Consider the following 15,630-nt stretch of genomic DNA (forward strand, 5'->3'; position numbering starts at 1 on the left):
GAGTCACTGACAGCCACAGCCAAAACAGAGTACAACAATTTCATCAAGTGCAAGTGAAATAAGTGGAATATTCGGGGTTGCACACAATTACCAATCTCACGCCAAAGGTGGTCAAGCATCACATAACCTATATGTTTTTGGCTTTAAACCAAAAAATCTCATACAACTCTTGTTCTTAGCTATTGCAATCAATTCAACAAAACAACTTTGCTTGTGTTATCTAATACTTAATATGTAAAACTATTGTTCCCTTATTTCCTAACTACAAGGATATTAACATAAAGTAATGTTTAAGTTACCTGTGTTCTTATTTCCCCTATTTGCATCTTGATGTTAACATTTTCGCAACTAGGAATGAACAATGATTGACCTTTACACAAATTACAGGGAAAATACCTCACCACCGATATAGCGTAGGGAGATGAGCAAGATGAGTAGTGAGGCAGAGGGAGGTATAGATAATTGACAGATGGTTCATGACGGTTTTGGCTTTCTATATTGTTGTGTTCTCCTTGGTAATTGAGCTCGACCTGGTACTTAAGTTGCCTTTTTAATCACTGGGATGTATTTATACTTACGTTTCTACGTTATATTTTTCCTTGGTTTTGTTCGTATGGTTTGGAGATTCTTATGGAGTCACAAACTTGTTGGCGTAGGCTTTTCAGACATATCTGAAATTCATAAACGCCATAATATCACAATACTTCCTTACCATTGCCTTGCTTTGCTCATTAGCACAATTCTTTTTTCCTTTGGTTTTGACTCCAAACTCAGGATATAGCCAATTTTGACTTACCTTTTAAGGCTATGTCGTTTAACAGCATCGAAAATCTATCCGACTGTAACACCCCCATTTATCCAAGAGCATTACTAGGCGTTGCTAGGTAAATGAAGCTGTTACCATCTCAAATTGACCGAGGTAGTGTATAATAAAGTAAGACAAAACGCAGTATTTTAAATAAATAATGTTAAATGGCATCATTACATTGTCCCAAAAAAATAACTGTAATTGAACAAAATACAACTGCAACGGAAAATAAATAAAACGATTAATAAATAGTGTTTGTCCATTCTAGGTGATCTAGACAGCTATGTAAATGTCATAGCCTCTTGCCCTTCAGCTCCCTTCTAAGCCAGCTCGGTTACCTGAAATCAATCTTCTCCCCAATTATTAGTTGATCACAGGTGCTTAACGAATACACGGTCAACCCAACGATTGAGTAGGAATATGTAAACAACAAGAACAATACCACAATAAGACAAATTAAATATGCAAATGCTCAATCCCTTTCGCAACTCCAACATCCACGCATTCTCTGAGACACCTATCAATATATATATATATATATATATATATATATATATATATGTGACACCCCTCGTTGAGGTAACTAAAAGTGACTAGTAAATCGTGGCGGAAACACGAGATTTTTAAAACCTTTAAGACTTCTAATGAAGTCCAACGCGAGGTATCACCAATACGATAAACAAGTCTAGATAGTTAAGTTTAAGTTTACAATACAAGTCTATTTATTGGGGAAAAGATATCCCACGAATTAACATAAGTTCAAGAGTAGGTGAGTCTATTATGTGATAACTAATAAGGTCCAAGGTAAGAACTCGCTAGCTCACACGGTCTTGCCCACTTAAGCTTCATCACCAACCCGTCATTCATAATAAATATGAAAGCCACGGTCGGTGGGAGTAACTCGGGGTTCTCCCAGCCACAATATGTCAAAATACAAGTAATTAAGAATTCAATTAAATAAACAAGCAAGAGAGTAAAATACTTACGGTGACGGAAGGATCATGATTAGTATACAAAATGCAATAAGAGTTGTTACGCATAAAAGAGAGAGGAATTATTAGATCAAACTGTCACATGTCAACCCGACTCAAATGTAAGACAATTTACAAAGTATAGACTCAAACAAGACAACCCTCTAGACTCCAACCTCTTGGTAGGACGACGATCATAATACGGTCCTAGTCTAAACCTGGCCCGACTCTCGGGATGGACGACACCCGATTCGACAAACGATACCAAATCGTATCCAAGACTCGAAATATGGTACACCTAACCGTGCCCGAAACTCGAGTAACCTCAAACGGAACCTTGTCACCTAACCGTGACCCCTGGTCCGAAAAAGGCGGAAGGAAAAGAATAGCCCAACTCGGAAACAATGGCACCTAACCGTGACCCAATGTCCGAGGGCAAATAAATAGGGAAAGTCGAGTAGTCTCACAATGTAAAACGTCACATTCGGGTCCGAATAAGAACCATAACCATTATGCATGATCATAACATTAATGAGTCTTAAAGTAACCAATTATCGATAGGAAAGAAGATGCATGCATAGCTCAATCATTATTAGAAGTCGTAAGTGAAATAGAACAAACAGGGGACTCCCGGTAAATGGTGCACCGTGCCACGGCCACCGGGTCGGGACAACATGCCAAAGTCGAAATTGATAAAACTTACGGTGTACTCCCGGTAATTTCGCCATGAGACCGACCGCAAGTCACACACGGCTGGGACTACAACCAATTTTCAAAACACTCAAAAAAGAACTTCGATGCACTCCCACTAGGTCACCCGAGCTGCCGTCCTACTGGGAATACACCAAGTTTCCAAAACACAAAAAGGGCTTCAGTGTACTCCCAGCCGGTCACCCGGCTGCCGGTCACCCGGCTGGGAATACAGCCAATATCCAAAAACACAAAAAAAGCCTAAAGTGTACTCCCAGCCGGTCACCCGGCTGCCGGTCACCCGGCTGGGAATACAGCCATACTAAAAATTGTCCAAAACTTACAGGGAACTCCCAGCCGGTCAGTTGACCGGCCGCCGGTCACCCGGCTGGGACTACATGCTTATGAAAATGTGTCAAAAACTTACAGGAATCTCCCAGGTCGGCGGGCCGTGGCCCCACCTCACTGGGACTACTGACTACACGGATTCAATGCAAAGACATTCCCAAACCATTTGAAACCAACAAACATCATTTCCTTTCAATTGTTTACGTATCCTAGCATGATTCTAACTCGGAAAAACTACATCTTTAAGCATGTGAATGGGGGATTTTCGGATTCAAGGGGGGGTAGTATGAGATTTTCAACCCAACATGTGAGAATTGCAAACAAAGCATGATATTCAACATCCAAATTAGCACCAATCATGAAAGATACAACTTTTAACATTCATATGGGATTATAACTACATAAAACCACACAATTTTAACATAAAAGTCGAGTAACCCATCACCGTTACCTTTTTGCACTTCAATCTTCCAAAGACTCGTCAATGATGTAGCTATCCTCCTCCGGGTTGTCCAAGTTCTCCCTTAGAAAGAAGGGAAATGAGAAAAGGAAGAGAATGGCGCGAAAAGGAACGAGATTGGTGAAGAATTGAGTGAGATATGGTGATTTTAGGGTTGAGAGCAAGGGTTTAACAATGGTGATGAGGTTGTTGGGGAAATTTCAGAAATTTAGAATGAGGGAGATGAAGTTGTGAGGGTTTAGTTGAGGGTTAGTGTAGAGAAAAGAGGGGAAAAAGGCCCATGAGTCAAGTTAAGCCCAATAACTCAAAATGAGTCGGTATCCACTAGAATTTTCGTCCCAAGTCTACTATAACTCGAGTCGGAGAATAATATTATTAAAATCTACACTATTATCACCGTCACACGGCTACGGCTATATTTTATGAAAATAAGCTTTAAATAATAATTATTTAATAAAAATCGCTTAAAAGTTTATTTAAAAATATAAGGAAAGTGCGGGGTGTTACAATCATCCCACCTTTTAAAAAGTTTCGCCCTCGAAACTTGAAACGAAAAAGGTATTACCTTAAGAAAACAAACTAGGGTACTTGACACGCATGGAAGCTTAGGCTCCCAAGTCTCTTCTTCTACATCACCACACTTCCACAAAACCTTCACCAAGGGCACCACTTTGCTCCTTAGCTTCTTCTCCTTCTTATCCAAGATACGAATCGGTCTCTCCTCGAAAGAAAGACTAGGCTCAAGCTCGGGAATCTCATTTTGCAACACATGACTAGGGTCGCTAATGTATTTCCTAAGTTGAGAAACATGAAAGACATCATGAACTTTACCCAAACTCGGGGCAAATCCAACTTATAAGCCACGGCACCAATCCTCTTGATCACTTCATAAGGCCCAATGTACTTTGGACTCAACTTCCCTTTGACTCCAAATCTCTTTACTCCTTTCATCGGGGACACTTTCAAGAACACTTTATCTCCAACTTCAAATTCCAAGGGTCGACGGCGAACATCGGCATAGGATTTCTGGCGATCTTGGGCGGCTTTCATTCTTTCACGGATGAGCTTCACTTGATCAATCGTCTCGGCTAACTTGTCGGGTCCTAGATCACGAACATCACTTGCTTGGTCCCAACAAATTGGACTACGGCATTTCCTTCCATAAAGGGCTTCAAAAGGGGCCATCTTGATAGAAGCATGATAACTATTGTTGTAAGAAAATTCCACCAAAGGTAAGCTCTTCTCCCAACTAGAATGAAAATCAAGGGCACAAGCACGCAACAAGTCTTCTAGAGTTTGAATTGTCCTCTCGGATTGTCCATCGGTAGCGGCATGAAAAGCGGTACTCATCAACAACTTACTACCCATAGCATCTTGCAAAGCTTTCCAAAATCTTGAACAAAACCTCGGGTCACGATCCGAAACGATCTCCTTAGGAACACCATGGTAACGAACGATCTCTTCAACATAAGCACTAGCAAGACGGTCTAAACTCCAAGTCTCTTTGATAGGAATGAACCTAGCACACTTGGTCAACCTATCCACAACAACCCATACGGCATCCTTTCCACCAACGGTCTTAGGCAAAGCCATCACAAAATCCATGGAAATGGACTCCCACTTCCATAAAGGAACATCCAATGGTTGCAGCAAACCACCGGGTCTCTTATGCTCAATCTTCACTTGTTGACAAGTAAGACATCTTCCAACATATGACACAATGTCATTCTTCATGTTAGGCCACCAAAACTGAAGCTTCAAATCTTTATACATCTTGTCTCCTCCGGGGTGAATCGAATAAGGGGATAGATGAGCTTCATCTAGAACTCTCTTCCTCAAGTCAACGGCATCGGGCACAAACATGCGTCCTCGGTAACGAAGGTAACCTCTAGCATCAATCTCACAATCCTTTGCTTTCCCTTCAAGAAGCTTGGCTTGAAAACTTTTAAAGGTAGCATCGTCCACAAGGCTATCTAGAATCTCACGGTGAAGAACGGGCTCGGCAACCATAGCACCAAGATAATCAAAACCACTCTCTACAAGTTGCAAACCTAACTTACGAAACTCGGCACAAAGGTCGTCGGGGAGCACACGAATAACACTCAAGGAATGAGTAGACTTCCTACTAAGGGCATCGGCAACCACATTTGCCTTTCCTTCATGATACAACAACTCCATGTCGTAATCATTCACCAATTCCAACCATCGTCGTTGTCTCATATTCAAATCCTTTTGGGTGAAGATGTACCTCAAACTCTTATGGTCGGAGTAGATACGGCAATGGACTCCAATGAGGTAGTGTCTCCACATCTTCAAAGCATGAACAATGGCGGCTAACTCCAAATCATGAGTGGGATAGTTCACCTCATGAACTCTCAATTGTCGCGAAGCATAGGCAACAACTCTTCTATTTTGCATAAGAACACAACCCAAACCCATCTTAGAAGCATCACAAAACACATCAAAATCAACTCCATCCTCGGGCAAGGTCAATACGGGGGCGGTAGTCAACCTCTTCTTCAACTCTTGGAATGCATCTTCACAAGCTTCGGTCCATACAAACTTGGTCTCTTTCTTCAAAAGTTGAGTCATCGGTCTAGCGAGCTTGGAAAAATCTTTCACAAAGCGACGGTAGTAACCCGCCAAACCCAAGAAACTACGGATCTCACCAACATCGGTTGGACTCTTCCACTCAATCACGGCTTCAATCTTCGAAGGGTCTACCATGACACCATCCTTAGATATCACATGGCCTAGAAAAGACACCTTAGACAACCAAAATTCGCACTTGGAGAATTTGGCAAACCACTTTTGACGACGGAGGATTCCCAAAATGATACGGAGATGATCGGCATGCTCTTCTTCGGACTTGGAAAAGATGAGGATATCGTCGATGAAGACCACAACACACTTGTCTAAGAACTCACAGAAAGTCCGGTTCATTTGGTCCATGAAGATAGAAGGGGCATTGGTTAAACCAAAGGGCATCACCTTAAACTCGAAATGTCCATATCTCGTGCTAAAGGCGGTCTTAGGGATATCGGACTCACGAACAGGGATTTGGTGATAACCGGATCTCAAATCAATCTTGGAGAAAGTAGAAGCACCTTTGAGTTGATCAAACAAATCTTCAATTCTTGGTAGAGGATACTTGTTCTTGATGGTAACACGGTTAAGCTCACGATAGTCAATGCAAAGTCTCATGGATCCATCTTTCTTCTTCACAAAGAGAACGGGAGCACCCCAAGGCGAGGCACTAGGTCTAATGAATCCTTTCTCAATCATCTCATCAAGTTGCTTTCTCAACTCCTTCAACTCGGTTGGCGCCATACGGTACGGGGCTTTAGCAATCGGTCCGGTTCCGGGTACAAGGTCGATAGAAAACTCAACATCACGCTCGGGAGGGATTCCGGGCAATTCTTCGGGAAAGACATCGGGGAACTCACAAACCACGGGCACTTCTTCGATCTTTGGTAAGGAAGGGGAGGTAGAAGTCACCACACAAAGAAAGATTTGGTAACCTTTCCTCCTCATACTCATCAACTTCAAAGCGGAAATCAACTTCACACCTTCTTGGGAACGGACTCCTCTATAGGACACACGAGTGCCTAACGGACTCTTGAGGCGAATCTTTTGGTCTCTACACTCGAATCTTGCATCATACTTTGACAACCAATCCATACCCAAAATTACATCGAATTCCTCAAGGGGAAAACGAAGTAGGTTAGCGGGGAACAAGGTTCCCGAAATAGAGATAGGAATGTCGGAGAAAGTGAGGGAACAAGAGAACATTTCTCCGGAAGGTAAGGATATAGAAGTTTCCTCACTAGGAATAGGCTCAATGGCTAGCTTTTCGGAGAATTTGGAAGATATAAAAGATAAAGATGCGCCGGTATCAAATAAAATGAGGCAAGGTTGATCAAAAATTGAGAACATACCCGTAATGATATCGGGATGAGCGGCGGCTTCGGCTCGACTCATGACAAAGATGGTTCCTCTTGGCCTAGCATTTGGAGTAGGGGCATTCTTCTTCTCGGGGCAATCGGCAACACGATGTCCGGGCTTCTTACAATGAAAGCAAGTCAAGGGCTTGCCATAGCATCCAACTCCGGGGTGTAGAGCTTGTCTACAATGGTAGCACTTACGGTCCTTCTCAAGTTCATTAGTTGGTGTGGGAACTTGTCCTCTAGGTTCTTGAACTCTTGGTCCTTGTCCTCCATGGTCTTGCATCCTTGGCACAAACCTTCTCTTGTTGGCATAGTTGGAAGTAGAAGGCACAAATGGTCTCTTGCCATGAAAGTTAGGACGGTAAGAATGAGAAGAGGAGTGGACTTTGGAATCTTCTTCAATGGCCTTCAAAGAGCTTTCGGCCCAAATAGCATCATCATAAACTTCCACGAAGGTAGTTGAGCTTCTTCTCACCATACTTTCCACCTTAGGGTTCAACTTGTTCTTGTAGAAGTAGACACGATCCTCTTCATCTTTCACGAACTTGGAGGCATAATGAGCAAGTTCATTAAACTTGTCGGTGTAGGCTTGAATTGATAGCTTCCCTTGCTTGAACTCCATGAATTCCTTCAATCTTTGTTGCTTGAGCTCCTTAGGGTAGAAGCGAGTCTCCACAAGTGACTTGAAGCGGTTCCAATCAAAGTTGGGGTCTTGAGTAGCGGTAGGACCGGTCAAAGTCCACCACCTATCGGCTTCCTTCACAAGAAAGTGAGATGCTAATCTCACCTTGTCCTCCTCTCGGGCATCAAAGAGAGAGAAGTTCTTCTCCATATCACGAAACCACTCCGAGAGAGCAACGGGATCCACTTCACCACCATAGGTCTTAGCCTTGTTCCTTGCTAGTTGACTTGCAATCCAAGCATAACTTCCTTGACGGTTAGCTTCGGGTGCAAGGGGAGCGGGTTGAGCATTTTGTTGATTAGCAAGTACTTGAGTGAGGGCTTGCATGATAGCATTTTCCACATTGGTCGCTCGCACCATCTTTTTGCACAAGAGCAAACAAGTTAGAACCTATCACAAAACATACACAAAAAGGCTACCAACTTAGGTCCTTAATTCTACCCATCTCTCATTCATTATTTAAGGTCAAGTGAGAATTTTAAGTTGGGGTACACGTGTGTGCGTCGGGAGCAATATATGCTCTGATACCAACTGTGACACCCCTCGTTGAGGTAACTAAAAGTGACTAGTAAATCGTGGCGGAAACACGAGATTTTTAAAACCTTTAAGACTTCTAATGAAGTCCAACGCGAGGTATCACCAATACGATAAACAAGTCTAGATAGTTAAGTTTAAGTTTACAATACAAGTCTATTTATTGGGGAAAAGATATCCCACGAATTAACATAAGTTCAAGAGTAGGTGAGTCTATTATGTGATAACTAATAAGGTCCAAGGTAAGAACTCGCTAGCTCACACGGTCTTGCCCACTTAAGCTTCATCACCAACCTGTCATTCATAATAAATATGAAAGCCACGGTCGGTGGGGAGTAACTCGGGGTTCTCCCAAACACAATATGTCAAAATACAAGTAATTAAGAATTCAATTAAATAAACAAGCAAGAGAGTAAAATACTTACGGTGACGGAAGGATCATGATTAGTATACAAAATGCAATAAGAGTTGTTACGCATAAAAGAGAGAGGAATTATTAGATCAAACTGTCACATGTCAACCCGACTCAAATGTAAGACAATTTACAAAGTATAGACTCAAACAAGACAACCCTCTAGACTCCAACCTCTTGGTAGGACGACGATCATAATACGGTCCTAGTCTAAACCTGGCCAGACTCTCGGGATGGACGACACCCGATTCGACAAACGATACCAAATCGTATCCAAGACTCGAAATATGGTACACCTAACCGTGCCCGAAACTCGAGTAACCTCAAACGGAACCTTGTCACCTAACCGTGACCCCCGGTCCGAAAAAGGCGGAAGGAAAAGAATAGCCCAACTCGGAAACAATGGCACCTAACCGTGACCCAATGTCCGAGGGCAAATAAATAGGGAAAGTCGAGTAGTCTCACAATGTAAAACGTCACATTCGGGTCCGAATAAGAACCATAACCATTATGCATGATCATAACATTAATGAGTCTTAAAGTAACCAATTATCGATAGGAAAGAAGATGCATGCATAGCTCAATCATTATTAGAAGTCGTAAGTGAAATAGAACAAACAGGGGACTCCCAGCCGGGGGGTGCACCGGCCGCCGGGCCACCGGCTGGGACAACATGCCAAAGTCAGAAATTCGATAAAACTTACAGTGTACTCCCGGTACGGCCAAGAGACCGACCGCCGGTCACCCTACTGGGACTACGACCAATTTTCAAAACACTCAAAAAAGAACTTGAGTGCACTCCCAGTAGGTCACTTTAAGGCATTGCCGGTCACCCTACTGAATACAACCAAGTTTCCAAAACACAAAAAGGGCTTCAAGTGTACTCCCGAGGTCACACCCTTTGCTTAGGTCACCCTACTGAAATACGACCAATATCCAAAAACACAAAAAAGCCTAAAGTGTACTCCCACCCGGTCACCACTAGCTGCCGGTCCACCCTACTGGGAATACTGACCATACTAAAAATTGTCCAAAACTTACAGGAACTCCCAGTAGGTCGGTTGATCGGCCGCGTCACCCTACTGGGACTACATGCTTATGAAAATGTGTCAAAAACTTACAGGAATCTCCCAGCCGGTCAGCAGACCGGCGGCCGGTCCACCGGCTGGGACTACAGCTACACGGATTCAATGCAAAGACATTCCCAAACCATTTGAAACCAACAAACATCATTTCCTTTCAATTGTTTACGTATCCTAGCATGATTCTAACTCGGAAAAACTACATCTTTAAGCATGTGAATGGGGGATTTTCGGATTCAAGGGGGGGTAGTATGAGATTTTCAACCCAACATGTGAGAATTGCAAACAAAGCATGATATTCAACATCCAAATTAGCACCAATCATGAAAGATACAACTTTTAACATTCATATGGGATTATAACTACATAAAACCACACAATTTTAACATAAAAGTCGAGTAACCCATCACCGTTACCTTTTTGCACTTCAATCTTCCAAAGACTCGTCAATGATGTAGCTATCCTCCTCCGGGTTGTCCAAGTTCTCCCTTAGAAAGAAGGGAAATGAGAAAAGGAAGAGAATGGCGCGAAAAGGAACGAGATTGGTGAAGAATTGAGTGAGATATGGTGATTTTAGGGTTGAGAGCAAGGGTTTAACAATGGTGATGAGGTTGTTGGGGAAATTTCAGAAATTTAGAATGAGGGAGATGAAGTTGTGAGGGTTTAGTTGAGGGTTAGTGTAGAGAAAAGAGGGGAAAAAGGCCCATGAGTCAAGTTAAGCCCAATAACTCAAAATGAGTCGGTATCCACTAGAATTTTCGTCCCAAGTCTACTATAACTCGAGTCGGAGAATAATATTATTAAAATCTACACTATTATCACCGTCACACGGCTACGGCTATATTTTATGAAAATAAGCTTTAAATAATAATTATTTAATAAAAATCGCTTAAAAGTTTATTTAAAAATATAAGGAAAGTGCGGGGTGTTACAATATATATATATATATATCCCGAGACACCCATATCAATAACCCAAGACACCCATATAAACAATATCAAATATATATATATGTACATATATATATATGTATATGTACATATATATATATATATATGTATATGTATATATATATATATATGTATATGTATATGTATATATACATATATATACATATATATATATATATATATATATATATATATATATAATATATGTATATGTATATATACACACACACACACACACACACACACACACACACACACACACACACACACACACACACACACACACACACACATATATATATATATATATATATATATATATATACACCCATATCAATAACCCAAGATCCCCATATAAACAATATCAAATCCCGAGTCACCCTTTTATATAGCTCCATTCGTGGTCCGGTTCTTCAAATATTACCCGCCATTCTTGGACCGGGCCTTCATACAATAACAATACAAATATGCAATACGGATAATAATAATTCAATGGATAAATAATAACGATAATCATCCAACAACCATCATCCAATTCCAATTAATATTCAACTGATAAATTCACTAATACACATTCGAGTTGAGTGGATAACCTACCTCACCAGCAATTATCCAATACGTAGTCCAAAGAACAATAATCAAAATTACTCCACTTCAAATTCGTCACCTAAATACAATATTTATATTTTAATTATTAATCATTCAATTCATTATTATAAATTAACCTGTTATAATTTATTTACATAAATTATTTTCCCATGTAAATTATTGAGGAAAACCCACTAAATAATTAAACCCAAATCCCAAACAAACTCGTTTAAAACAACCCCTTTTTATCCCCCACATACACGATTTAAAAACCGTGTCCATCACCTCCCCTTCTACCACCTAAACCCGACACCACCGGTGTAACATCCCACGGTAATTGAAAAGGTTCATTGATAGGCTTAAATGACTAGTGCTTAAAGGGATTGGAAGTACTACTCATATCAACAAATTGCACTTTCTTTTCTGGTTACCAATGCGAAAGAACTCCAAAGTTAAACGTGCTTGATTGGGAGTAGTTTTAGGATGGGTGACCTCCTAGGAAGGTTTCCGGGATGCGCATTGATGAGTCATAATTATATACATATTTATACCTCCTCTTAGTTACTTTGATACAGTTTTCGTGCTAGTTTACATTAATTACATGCCTTTTAAGCTAGAATGTCGATACTTCCGCTATTCGGTGTTTAATGCACGAATGATACATTTATGGAGCAAAGGAATGAAATGAGCACCGCGGAGTGGGCATGAAGGAATATATGGAGCATGGCACGAGAATCTAGAAGAATAAAGGAAGAGAAGTTAAGAAGACAACACAAAGAAAAGAGCTGAAACAAGATGAGTCCTCGATCAAGCCCAAGCAGAATCGATCTGCTGATAAATGTACTCGATCGAGTACACTCAGGCTCGATCGAGTACACTTTAGTTTCAGGGTTTTTCCACAATTTTCTTAAGTCGGTTATGTTTTACTATAAATTCCCAATTCGTACCCTAAGTTATTTTTACGTCTTATTTTTACCTAGTTACGCTACTTTACAATAAACTCTCTCTAAAAACTCTTAGTTTAGTTTATTGTTATTACTTTCGGATCTAAGCATTCCTCTACTACGGTATTATTGTTAATCTTTTTCTATTATTAATCATTCATTTATTGTTCATCTTTTATGCTTTTAATTATGTCTTCTACAATTATTATTTTTGTTATTACCGTTAGTATGCGTAGCTAATTTAATAAATTGATTGTTAAATTGCTCTTAATTGTCCAATTATTGTCTTACATCCAATTAATCAATTACTGATCAAAATTGGTTAATTAGTCTTGCAAACTAGGATTTTCACCGTCCGGGTTAAGACTAGCATAGGCCACAATAATTGAATTAGAGTGACTTAATAATAGCGATCGCATTTTAAGTTTATATCTAAAAAGACATATTAAAATCGACTGATCGTATGACTTTCAACATTATAAATTGCTCAATCAGTGAATTAAATCTCACCCTTGGATGACTACCTAGTGAACCGGATCCCTAGACTCTTTAATATTATTGAATTTGTCTTTATTTACCTCGCAATTAGTTTTAGCAAACCAAACAACCAACCTTCAAGAAATTGTTACCTTAAGACGGAGTTAAATATTACCAAATAGAATAATTAACTCGCTTCCCTGTGGATTCGACCCTTTCTTACTGCTAGCTACTAGTTAGTTGAGAATAGGATTTATTTTGATATAGGTGATATGACTTTAGCCATATCAAATTTGGCGCCGTTGCCGGGGAGGCAATAATTTCTCTATTTATTTTTGTTTATTTTTGTCTTAGGAAGCATCAGTTCCTTGAGATAGTTTGATATTTTTCTTGCTGTTTTCGTGTATGCCCAGGTCTGACATGTCGGGGATTATACCTTTTGATCTCGAGCCAGAGAAGACTTTTCGCTATAGACGAAAATTTCAAAGAGAGATAAGTCAAGTGGAAGACTTGAGTACACTTGACTACGAGCGGTTTACTTTCGCAGAAAATTCGTCCTTTGACGAGGACACATTAGTTTCTGCACCCGTTATTTCTACAACATTAAAGATGCCGACCTTGGCAAGTCATTCTGAACCCACCATTGATTTTATTCCTAAAGGCTTTAAGCTCCCTACCACTGATAAAGGGACCTTTGATATCAAACCATCTTACATAAGCCTGGTTGAGCGAAATTTATTTGGAGGAAAAGCTGGTGAGGACCGTGCCAAGCACATGGAGAAATTTGTCACTTATTGTTGTTCTATTCCTTTGACTGCTGGGGTGACTCAAGATCAAGTCAAACAGACTCTGTTCCCTTTCTCTCTGAGAGATGATGCAGTAGAATGGCTACATGACTTAGATATATAGACCAATGCAATCACTAACTGGAATTCTCTAGCTCTTGCATTCTACAAGAGATATTTCCCTCCACAGAAGACAAATAATCTAAGGACCTAGATTACGAGTTTTAAGCAAGGACCTACTGGAGACCTTACCATGGGTTTAAAAGATTGTTTCGTTCTGTCCTTCACTATGGCTTTAAGAAGTGGTTCCTTTGCAACCAGTTTTACAACGGGTTGTATGATGATCATAGGGCTCTACTAGATTCTTCAGCTAATGGAAGATTCCAGGACAATACAAATGATGATAATGCATGGAAATTGATTGATCTGATAGCTACTCACACTGGTGAGTATGGTAACCCTAGAAGTAGTAAGAGAGGAGGTGGCTTAGATACTATTGTTGCGGCACAGCTGGAGGCCTTAACGGGTCAAATAGCTGAATTAAAGACTACCCAGTCTTTAGGTAATAAGCAAGAAACGGTTCATATGGTTCAACAAGAAGTGTCTTGTGAGAGATGTGGAATTGATGGCCATACTGCGGCCAAGTGTATGAGTACAATTGAACACGTACATGTTTTTCAGTCTTTCAAACAAGGTACTCCTTATTCTAACTTCTTTCCTGAAAGGAGTCAGAATGCTTTTGCTCAAGCTCCGTAATAGAATGCTTATATTATTCCCCAAAATCGTGGTAATCACCTACAAGGGAACTTTGTTTGGCAAAATCAAGGAGGTTTTCAATAGATGCATCCTCCTCCTCAAGCTCCAAGTAATGACATGGTCCAGATGAAAGCTTTATTGCAGCAGACTTTGATGATTCAACAAAAGCAAACGGCTCAAATTTCTGAACTTATCGCTCATAACAACATGCTAGACACTCAAGTTGCTCAAATGGCGGCTCAAAATCCTTTAAAATAGCTCATCAATCTTCCTCCTCATGGTAAACAAGCACATGAACAAGTTAATGTTATTTCATACTGAGGAGCGGTACTTCTTATCAAGGTCCGGATGTGCCCATTGATGAAGATGAGGTCCCTTACATGTATCCTAAGGGATTGGGTAATCTTGTGTTGAGTGATGACGAGAAAGAATTAAGCAAGGATCAAACACGGAATAAGAAAAAAGGCGAAAAAACGATGAAATCCGTGTGTACTCGATGAAGTACAAGCAGGCTCAATGGAGTACACCCCAGAGCATGATTTTTCTCATGTTTCAGCTACAGCATTGAAATAAAATAGGATCCTCAATCGAGTAACCACTGGACTTGATCGAGTACACGCTATAACTGACGACGGTGCTTCTAAAACGACTACCAAAGCAAAAGAAGCCGAGCCAATTAAAATTCGATAACCTTTTCCACAAAGATTGCAAAAGTCTAAGCTTGAACAACAACTCGGGAGGTTCATGGAGGTATTGAAGAATCCTAAAGTAAGTGTACCATTTACTGAATTGGTCACTCAAGTGTCGGCGTATGCTAAACTTTTGAAAGAGATATTATCAAAGAAGCGGTCTTTTGATGAAGTTGAGACGATGGCATTCACTCAAGAGTGCGTGGCCGCATTGCAAGTTAAATCACCACCAAAGCTAAAGGATCCAGGGAGTTTTTCTATTCCTTGTCATATTGGTAGTATAGCTATAGATGAAGCCCTTTGCGATTTAGTGGCTAGTGTTAGTATCATGCCGTATTCTATATGCAAAAAGTTAAATATGGGTCAACTCCGTGTTACTAGTATGACCTTACAAATGGCTAACAGATCTTTAAAGAGGCCATTAGGTGTCTTAGAGGATTGCCAGTTAGAGTAGGGAAGTATTTTATTCCAGTTGACTTCATTGTTATAGATATTACTGAAGACTCA

Source organism: Silene latifolia, chromosome Y (genome assembly GCF_048544455.1).
Source record: "Silene latifolia isolate original U9 population chromosome Y, ASM4854445v1, whole genome shotgun sequence".
NCBI classification, from domain to species: Eukaryota; Viridiplantae; Streptophyta; class Magnoliopsida; order Caryophyllales; family Caryophyllaceae; genus Silene; species Silene latifolia.